Here is a 10720-nt window from a genome sequence, read left to right as displayed (position 1 = left end):
GTATTTAATGTTGACAGACAAAACATGGATTGGGTAATGAATGAAATGCTGTGAACAAGAAGGGAAATACACATCACTTGCTTCTATTTTCTTTGATTGGTGTAAACTACCCTGCAACAGAGACACGTCGTGCCGAAAGTTCCCGCATATATACATACCTCATGTACCTCAGAGTAAAGAAATAACTGCTTGATTTGATATTATTCATTATGATTTATTATTTTGCTGCCTCTTTCCGCCCATGCTCTGCGTGTATATGATGGTGTAATGTATTCATGGGTCTTGCTGCACCATCATTGCTTTTGTGATGTAATCTCTTTTCCCTTGGCTTGGACCCCACCTGTGGGAGAAGGAGAGAGAGCTGTAAGTGCTTGTGTGATGTAAAATGCCTAATTTAGGGGGTGATTGATGGTTTAATATTGCAGCCTGCAACCTTGCTGCCCCCACCTACCCAATGAAGCTGCAGGCAGGTGTGAAACTGTAGCACTGTGTGAGTATAATGTCACTTTCTATTCTCACATTCAAACCCAGCCGGTGGAATTAAACCAATTCTGAGTTTGTTTGTTTTCGTGTGTGCGTGTGTGTGTGTGCGTGTGTGTGTGTGTTTGGAGTGTGTGTACACTGTGGGCATGCTGGCGCATTTCTTCTATCGTAGCACTGCTAAAATCCACTTAGATATATTGACTGTGGTCTAGAGTCAGTGGTCAGTTATTGCAGCCATTTCTGTTTTCCTCATTTTAACCAATCTTAGCTCATCTCCTCTGTCTCCTCTCTTTTCCCTAAGATAGAGTGCAAGTTCTCAGTGTCATTACAATTCTCTTTATGTCGTCAATGCCCTCAACCCTCTGTCCATTTCTATTCTCCTGTTTTTCTCGTTTTCGCTCATCTACATGCTTCACGTTCTGTGTTTTCATGGCTTTACTCTGGCGACAGCCGTGGCTAGAGGCATTATGTTTTCGTGTAGTCCGTCCAATTCTCACAGTATATCTCTTGAAGGCCTTAAACAGATCTGTTCAAATTTGATGCAAGTGTTTACTTGAACTCAAAGATGAACTTGTTAGATTTTGGTGGTCAAAGGTTTAGGTTAGAAACACTTTTCACTGTAAACCAGGAATTCATAAATAAAAATTCATACAAGTGTCTCATTGTGACATCATAATGTTCTGCACTTCTCTGGCCATTATCAAGTGCCATAACTTTGGAACAAAAGGCTATAATGTGACAATATTTCACGTCTGGTTAAATACTAAATGGGTGAAACTAATCTCGGGTACTCACCTTAAAACTACACTAAATGCATAGGTCTGAAAATGTTTTAGAATTTGTAGCTCCTTAGCAGCAATATCTATATCTAAAGCATTATCTAATGCCTTGTATTCTATCAGAATCAGCTTCACTGGCCAAGCATGTGAACATGGAAATATTTTTTTACTGTCGTCGAATTTTAAAGTCCTTATTACTGAGTGTAGTCAGACAAAGATGTAAAGTACGTAAGTGATGGCCAGGCAGAGGCAAATAGCTGTGAGGCAGTAATTCTAGTTTGTTGTTTGCTATATTAGGAATGAATGAATGCATAAAATGTAGTCATGTCACCCTGTACATAGATCCAAGTATGGTAATGTCTTTTCTCAGTCAGCTAATTGTATTTTATTGTTGTTAATTGTTCTTTATTTTCTATTTGCTTTTGTAGTTTCACTCGATGTCATTGATAAAGAGGGTTGTATATGCTACCAGGCATTGTACCCTGACTTTAGATATCAGTCAGTTTCTTGAAACAAAGAGTTGAATTAGTACATTTATGAAAGTGACTCGACAAGATACCTGCTGCTAAATATTTTTACGAGATGTGAATGAGTCTGCTCTAAAGGCAACACTGGATGGGCCCGCAAGTCGAGAGAACACGTGAACGTTTAATTGCAAAAAACAAAACAAACAAACAAAAAAAAGACTCCAAAAAAGGGCAAACTTTGCCTGGAGGTGTGGTAGTGAGTTGTGAAAGAGAGATGAGATGAGAGATGGGCCGGGAAGTTTTTTATATTTACCAGATGCAGAAGAATGTCTGAGCAGGAGAAGATCATTAAGTTTCTGAGGTTTCTTTTTTGTGTGACCCTTGCCACCAGAAACAAAAATGAAGTGCTGTTTGCCACAAAGTCATGCAAATTCCCGGAGAGAGTGGTGGGTTGCTTATTTACTCAATACTTGCTAACAAGCAAAGTTTGCTTAAAACTCATGAGTGTTGACACGCCCACAGCGACAAGCGAGTGGTGCCAAAGGTGGCGCTGCACGATTGAATCTTCATGGTAATGCAAGTCATGTAAGAATGTTGTAATTGGACAACTCTTAAAGTCTTTTGCTTTTCGCATGTGTTGATCTTTTAGTTGTTTTTACCTTTCAATCTTCTCACAGGCTCCTATTTCTACACTAACTCTTTTCCTCCCATCAGTTCTGGCATTGTGTGAAGATGGACACTACATGAGGAGCAGACAGGAAAAGAATCAGAGTCACTTTCCAAAGTTTGACAAAGTGCCTTTAGATCCTTCTGGATGTGTTCATCACTGCGTCAGTGCTGTTGATCTGTATTCTATACAGTTCTCAGCAGGGAAATGAATCATGGTACTATGCCTCTGAGTCATCTAGCTGTGCAGAAACTATGGTGTCATTATGTTGATATTTTGCCTACTATTAGCCATAAGGAACAACTGCTCACAGTGATATGCATAATGCCAGCCAGTGTGGACAAGTGCTAAGAAATACACTAAGAATACTTTTTCTGAATTTGCAATGCAGCCACACACACACCTACACACCTACACACACACACAGACACACCGCATGTGCATGTGTATGGACACAGTCTCAAATGGTTGTTGTGCTAATATGTTTTTAATGTCTTTGGGATGCAGTCGACATCTCTAATTTGTTTTTGTCTAAGCTGTGTGCTTATGTGGATGGGGACATCAAAGCAGTAAAAATAGCATTTCTCATTAACCATCCTTTCCCTCTCATTTATTTTCCTCATCCTCACTTGCCAGTTTGTCCACACGAGTGTTTTTTTAGGCACAGCTTGTGAAGTTGTGAGGAGGAGTTGCTAAGGAAAAGATAATGGGCCAGTGCTTGATGTCCGTTTACTCTTTCCTATATTCAGTCCTCGGCAGGCTTTCATCAGGAACTCATCATCATTTGAATTATCAACTGTACAAAGCTTGTGTCAAATCAAGTTTTCTAATGTGAATGAAACATCCAGCTTCGTTGTTCAGAATGACAGATGATAGCTTGGCATGAATAATGTTTGAGACAAACAGAAATAACAGTTTGCAGCAAGTGGTTTGATAAATGAGGTCTGATTTTCATGACAAGACATGAATTTCATTTACACTATTGATTCCAGAAGGATTTTGTCTAGAGCCTGACAGAACCAGTCGCTTGATGTTATTTGGCAACATTGAGTATTGGTGTGTAATACGTTGTCCTTCTTTTACAGAAGATGATGCAAAAAAAAAGAATAAATGTCACAGGTGAGCAGACTTTGCTTGAAGTCAAGCAGTGTCTACATGTTAAGTTACCAATTAGTTTATGAAATACATTACTGGAAATTAAGTTATTCTGATCATTTTCCCTTTTCAATAAAATTAGTGTACTATGTGCATGTACACCTTTCACACTGTTAAACGTCACATAATTTAGCATCACCTGACTATTCCTTGCGTCACTTCATTTGGAATCCTTGGCTTTATGTTATTTTGATTTAAAAAACAAACATTGTATATAGAAAATGCCACATGCAATAGTAAACTGATGCATGTATATTAATGGAACTTCTGGCTCTGCAGTCTTTGGTGTTTGGACCACATGTTCTTGCTAGATTAGCTTTAGTGTTTTCTAAAGAAGACAAAGAGTAGATACCTGTGTTCACTGTCTTTTAGAGGAACTAGAATGTTGTTTGTGTCACTCTGACCTGCAATCTGATGGTAATGGTCAATTTGCATGTGTGGTAAAAGAAAGAATGGTTAAAACTAGAGTGATTTTATTAAGAAATGTTTTATTTGCTGTAAAATAAAGAAAAATAGATCTTCTTTACCGTATTTCAGTGCATGCTGAGAGGTAATTGTCTCTTATAACTACAACAAACAAGTGGTCTATTCTACCTGTCACTTTTTTTCGGCAAAACAGATTACACCTCAGCTACACAAACCATCTTGGCTACGGGTATTACTGAAATAAAACAGTTTTTTGTCAAATTAACAATGAGATGAGGAGAGAGCAGCATTTGACTGATTTAGTGGCTGATGAAAAGTATCTCACCTCCACAAGGTATTACAAGATTATTGCTCAGTTCATCGTGACAGTTTCATGTCACTTCTCATGTTTGCTCTTCATTTGTCTCAGCTCTGTGGCAACATGATGAAAAATCTACAATATTTGCTGCAGCATTAGGAGACTTACCCGAAGTAACAATGTTTAAAATTTCCCATGCAGCTTTAAATGTCTTGTCAAAATCATGGTTGGCTATAGACTGCTAACAAGAAGGACAACGAATTCCCTGTGCACTTTTGGTTTCCGTAGCCAGAGTATAGCAGGGTGTGACGTTTCAAGCATCTTCTGCTCTTCTCTCAGCTAAAGTTGGATTGTCCAAGTTTAATTGGTTTGGTTTGATTTTCCCACTAAAAACATGTTTTTAAAATGTATCCAAAACAGCATGTACTTTTTAATGTGAGGTGTAGAATATAATTACACCATCAAATATGTTGTTTAATAATAATTTTGTACAAGAACAAACCTTTACTGAATAACCATTATAATGAAGTAAAATAAAATCAGTAACTTACATTTCATCTCAGTTTAACTGTGTTGAATGAGGATATATGCAAATGCTGGCTTGCCAGTGAATGAAAAGCTATTTATTATTCTTCTTGTCACTGATTCAGCCTGACTGTGAGCGAGTCAGTATGGTCAAATGTTGCTGCTGGAAAATAGTCAGTTCTGAAAGATGTGATCTTGGCCTAAATCTCTGAATTGGATTGGATTTGGTTTCCATAGTAATGGCCACAGACTAGTCCATCTTTTGAATGGTGACAGTGGACATGCATTTTTATGACTGTTCAGCCAGTCTGTATAGTTTGTCATGTCCTCCATCTGACATCCCTATTCAAACAAACATGATGCTCATTTTAATCATATACCTAACCCAGTGACTTCTATATGGTTATTTCACTGTGTAGGTTACAATCACTTCTAATGTACCTTCGAAACAGTGTGAGATGAGGAGTCTAACATAGATGTTGAAACAGAACAGGATAATGCTAATCATCCCCAGCCATAACAGAATACATTATTCTTCGCCACTTCATGTTGCTGTGGAAACTGTTTTAGAGTCAGTAGGTCTGCCAAGGGTGTGCAGATAAACATGTCATTGTGTGTGTGTGTGTGTGTGTGGGTGTGTGTGTGCGCACACATGTTTGTATGGCTTGGCATACTATGTGTTTTATCAATTGAAATGTTGCACTACCCAGCGGCAATGCATGTTTGACGGGTTAATTTGAAAAACAGATGAACAGATTCGAAGATTCATGGTGGGTGAGAAAGAAATGAAAAAGTAATGGTGGAGAGAAAAGAAAGTGACAGATGATGATGGAGGTGGATGGGGTGGGGGGGAGCACACTAAGAGTGGCAAGGAAAAGAGAGCCAGAGAAGGAGTGAGGATAGAGTCTGGTTCAGGAAAAAAAAGGTGAGACAAAGACAGACAAATAGACAGAGAGAGAGAACACTTGAAATATGAGAGCGTATTGTGACATGTATGTACAGTATATATAGATTGTTATGGGGGTGTGTATTAAACCATCTCTGCGAGGTGCGATGAATTGGCTCTATTAATGAAAGTGTGAGCCACTGTGTGGTCATGGATCCTGGACACACACACACGCACACACACACACACACACACACACACACACACACATAGATGCACACTGTGCTCCCTCTTCAGGCTCATATCATTACCCATCATTACACCCCCCATTTGGCATCAGCCTGCCAGATCGATCATGGCCGATAACTCTGTCTCACTCCAGGCCGGCCTATCTATCTCTATCTCACCCTCTCTCATATCTTACTCTCTCTGTATCTCTTTTTCACACCATATCTCCTCTCTCCCTGTCTCAACCCCCTCACACAACTCTCTCCTGCCCACAAACTGTATCAGTTTCAAAATTACTTAAATCGTCCGCCTACCCTATCCTCGTTGCTTTTAGCTTTGCTTTCTCTAAAGTATCTCTTCATCTCCTGCCGACCAAATCTCACTATCTAACATTCACTAATCTCCTGCTGACTCCTCTTTAGGTTTTGTACCATATTTTCCTAAGTCATATCTCCAGCTTTTGCTGCTGTGACAGGCACAGCAGTCACCTTGTATTTTCATTTGTCACTGACTTGCTTTCAGCTTCACTATAATATGCCTCTTCTTCTTCCACTGAACCCTCCCACATCCTTTCATCTTTCTCTCAGTCTCTGTCAACTCATCTTGCTCTCACTCTAGCAGCTCGGTCATACCAGCTGTGTCTTTGCACGTGACTCACCGTCGCTTACTCTTCTTTGTGTTCCTCTTCCTCTTCTAAATCTGCATCCCCATCTTTTCCTTCTCTGCAAAGAGAAAGTGGTGCTTACATCAAGACTTAAAGGCTTAGGACCGGGCTCAACAATCACTTGAAAAACTTGAGAATTTTTTGTGTTTGTGAGTTCAGTGTTGGTGTGTATAAAGTGTTAGAAAGTGAACAACATGCAGATGTGAAGTTGAACACTTTCAAAAGAGCCAAAAAAAAAAAAAATGCATTCATGCTGATATTATTCAAGGGTTTAATCACATGGCCTAAATGGAGGGAGCGTGATCAGCTGGCTTTAGTCTCCTTTTTCTTCACTGTCCCTCCCTTTGCTTACATCTCTTGATCTAATGATGCTCTTGCTTGTGTATGCTCCACATTGATTCTAATTCAATTTGGATGGAATGGGTCTTTCAGACAATTGTCTGCAGCGATGGCCCCAGATGGATTTTTAGCTTCTTCTGCAGGCATTAGAGATTAATGGGAGGAAGGCCACACTGGACAGAAAAGAGCAACAATCAATTTCACAATAATTCCATATTTACACATTCTCATGTAAAGAGAGTAGTAAAGAAGTGAGAGGAAGGAGGGGAATGCAGCACTGTGAGAGCGGAGCACCTCTCTTCTAGGGAAAAAAAAATGCAATGCAGGAAGAAATTAATGCAAAATTGTCACAACGAGGCAAGTCAGTGTTGTTCTATATTAATGACATGCCCTTCAGTTAAAAAAACATTTTCCATGAAACATGGGCAGAGACGTTTGATGAATTGATGTTTAGCGATGATTCACGTTAACCCAGTGCTACCTCCAGAATAGTAAATAGACTTATATGATGATGCTTTTATATTTTCTATACTGGCCATTAATGTTTACTGATCATGACAATATTTTTTATGTTAACCTACTTTTTGATTCATAGACTTGTGATGGTTACAGGTATGTCAGTGCTAAACAAACTGAAGCCACAAAACAAGCAAGCACACATGCAGTGCGCTGAGATGTACACCTCCTGTTAAGTTGCTAAATAAATTGTTGTAAACTGTTGGCTAAACTGAACCATAATGGGCCCCAGCTTGTAAAAACATACAGTTTTTCTTTCAACACCTTACAAGTCTGCTGCCTGAGAGTCAGAGCTGCTGGCTATGGTTTCATTTGAATGCTATCATGCAGCGACATGCAGCCTTTGTACTGTAGATTTGCTTTGACATAGTCTGTTTTCATGCCCACTGTTGTGACACCATTGCCACAGGAACTAAGTGAACGTGTGTCCCTCTGAGCAAGTGTGCACAAGCGTGTTCGCGAGCATGCGCACTTTTCTCAAGGCATATCACCAAACTACATTTGTCTCACTTCAAAACACTGGTGACTTGCCAGACGAGAGCTGTGCGGTGATGTCACATAAAGCAGCCTAAAGCGACACGGGTTTGCGCTGTAGCATCAATGGCCCCATAATATCCCTGGCTCTCTGAAGTGGCTATTGTTTTCTTGCTTTCCAACTCTTTGAGCATCTGGCTGGGATGGTCTCTGGAGGCCGTGTTATAAGCCCCTGACTTGCTCCCTGCAGGCCGTCTCACTGACAGGAGATCAGACTACATCAGTATGTGTGAGAGGTACAGCGGGATCTGAGGGATGGATCCTATTTCAGCTGATCCAGCACAGTGAGAGGTGGTTGCCAGAGACTCACACACACTAAAAAAACTTACTTTGTGCACCTTTGTCTATGTGTGTGTGGACATGTGTGTGCCTAGTTGTGTGTGATGTGAGTGGGCTTTAGAAAAAGACAGCAGTGAAAGACAGTTGAGACAGTAAAAGAGTGAGAAAGAGAGAGGGAGAGCGAGAGAGAGAGAGAGAGAGAGAGAGATGGAAAATATGTTTGCCCTGTTCACACCGATCTGTTTGTGTGGGAGTGCATTAACATCTATGTGGGCTGGAAGGGAGGCTGAATATGCAAAACAGTTGGAACAAAGGCTAATAACTCCGGAGCTGCTGTGCAAAAAAGATGGTACATTTCCTTGACTTATAGCCAAACAGGCTTCGTTTGGAGGAGGAACACAGGTTTCTGTTATTTTTTTTTGTTGTTGAGTAGTTTAGAGAGCTAGGGAGGGATTCTCAGCCTCAATGGCAGACTGACATGGGTTATCCTTCACATTTTAGCATTCATACTCTTTCAGCAGAGTTCATCTGTTATCCTCTAAAATAAGTTTAAGGAACGTATTTAGCAGCCAAAAACTGTCTTAAATTCCAGTTTCTATACTAAGAATGTTTGGGGAACAAGGGCAAATGGAATGAAGTTGATAACTGTTATAACTGGAAGGATTTGAAGTGTGTGATTTGGAAATTTGAGGGCAGAAATTATTAATTTATGAGCTGAATTAATCAATTTGAGGGAGCACATTACTAAACTGAGGGAATGAAAAAGAATGTTGTGTACACAAATTAGTCATCTAATGGGACAGTTTGTACTTAGGACAATGTGCTAATTTGAAGGAACAATTCATGAGAAAAAATTCCCTCCAAAATGGCTCCTCAGAAAACGGTGCATCCAGTCACTGTTGTCACTGTCACGTTTGAAAGGCCTTTACTATTACTGAAATGTTATTTCACTTCCTCAGGAGCGCAAAAGGCACTGATGCCATTTTTGTATGTTTGTGAGCTAAAAATGTCAGGGTTATGTTGCACTTCGAAACAGACAGCATGTGTGAATGGGGATCTTTGCATTGACGTCTCATGTTTGCTCGAATGCATACAGCGGAGTGTAATAATGTGCACGTCTGTGTATGTGTGCCTGCTTTTATATCAGTAGTGGAAGGTTGCCGGCAGTAAAGGGATTTGAAAAGTGTGATTTTGAACTTCTTCATGTTAGAAGTCAGTTTGATCAATGTCTGCTGCAGCTCTCACTTGCTTCAGGGCACAGTGAACCACTGATAGATGAATTCCTCTGTGTGAGTCCGTGGACTGATGTGTAGGTGTACAGTGAGGGGAAAAAAAAAAAAGTGAACAAAAGCAAATCAGAGTCTAAAAATGTGTGTGTGCATGTACACGCACCATCATATCTACATACTGTATCTTTTTAGTATGGGTGAGGTGTGGGTGTTGTGTATCTGTGAGCTCCTGCTTCACTGTGTGTATTGTGTTTACTGATTCAATCACATATTCGAAGGCTCTAATTAGTATCATCTTACTCGTAGACTCGTGGCGGCTAACAAAGACACCAGTGAGTCTCTGGACTTTATCATCCAGTCCAGCCACCGAGTCCGCCTGGCAGTCAGGCCTCAGTGCCCAGTCTGGCCCTGGAGCCCAGCAGCCTGCAGAGGAACCCATGTGCAGAAAACCTTTTAGAGCTCCAGCAATCCGATTAAGGCAGCTCTTTTTCTACAGCACTGTTGATGCTGAGATAAGTGTTCTAGTGGACTCTTCAGATCAACTCTAAAAGCACTATTTCATTAAACCAAGAACTCAAATTTCTGAGTGGATCATTTTGGGTTTCTTCATATATTCTGGGTAGGTGAGAGAAGCTTGCGCACACACACACACACACACACACACACACACACACACAGCTGCAGCCATCAAGATGTGAAATAATGATGCTGGATAAAAGCTACTGCTGACAGAGTGAGCTGTGCTTGATGAATAGGCACAGAAAGATAATTTTTTTATGCTTTTGATTTGCAGAAAAAGATGGGAATTATGAATCTGTGTATGCTTACTCTATGTGGGTTTATGATTGTGTGGTTTCTCAAAGACAGGTACAACTTGAAAAGCCTCCATATTTATCTCCAAGTGTTCTGGCAGAGCGTCAGTGGGATGATGGATGATGTCTTCATCGGTGGCCAATTCTCTGAAGTTGTGGTTTGAGCGCTGGACTGAAAAACAAGATTACATTTAATGGACATTCACTCCCATCCAGAATTAACTGCAGGCTAAACACATACAGCTGCTCATAACACTGCGTCCAATAAACCATTTCAGTATCCAGTGTTTAAAGAAATGGCAAAGAAAGGCATGGACAAATAAAATTACTTGCAATTTTCACAATAAATATAAATAATAAATATAAATATTTATGGAGAGTGATGAAAAACATATCTTCAGCTGTCATCTAAATGAAATAAAATATATTTGCT

At 40.1% G+C, this 10720-nt stretch overlaps 1 long non-coding RNA gene across 1 annotated transcript; it reads right to left on the bottom strand.

Moving 5' to 3' along the window:
• Positions 1 to 255: 255 nt before the first annotated feature.
• On the bottom strand, positions 256 to 10399 carry LOC103364130 (uncharacterized). The gene is made up of 4 exons (XR_520530.1): positions 10304 to 10399; positions 6573 to 6636; positions 2389 to 2468; positions 256 to 340 (listed from the first exon to the last, which is right to left on the bottom strand). It is a non-coding gene; the product is annotated as an uncharacterized LOC103364130 (long non-coding RNA).
• Positions 10400 to 10720: the final 321 nt, after the last annotated feature.

Source organism: Stegastes partitus, unplaced genomic scaffold, assembly GCF_000690725.1.
Source record: "Stegastes partitus isolate 25-593 unplaced genomic scaffold, Stegastes_partitus-1.0.2 Scaffold721, whole genome shotgun sequence".
In the NCBI taxonomy this organism is placed as follows: Eukaryota; Metazoa; Chordata; class Actinopteri; family Pomacentridae; genus Stegastes; species Stegastes partitus.
The sequence above is the reverse complement of the archived record's forward strand: the minus strand, read 5'-3'. Positions and strand labels throughout refer to the sequence as shown.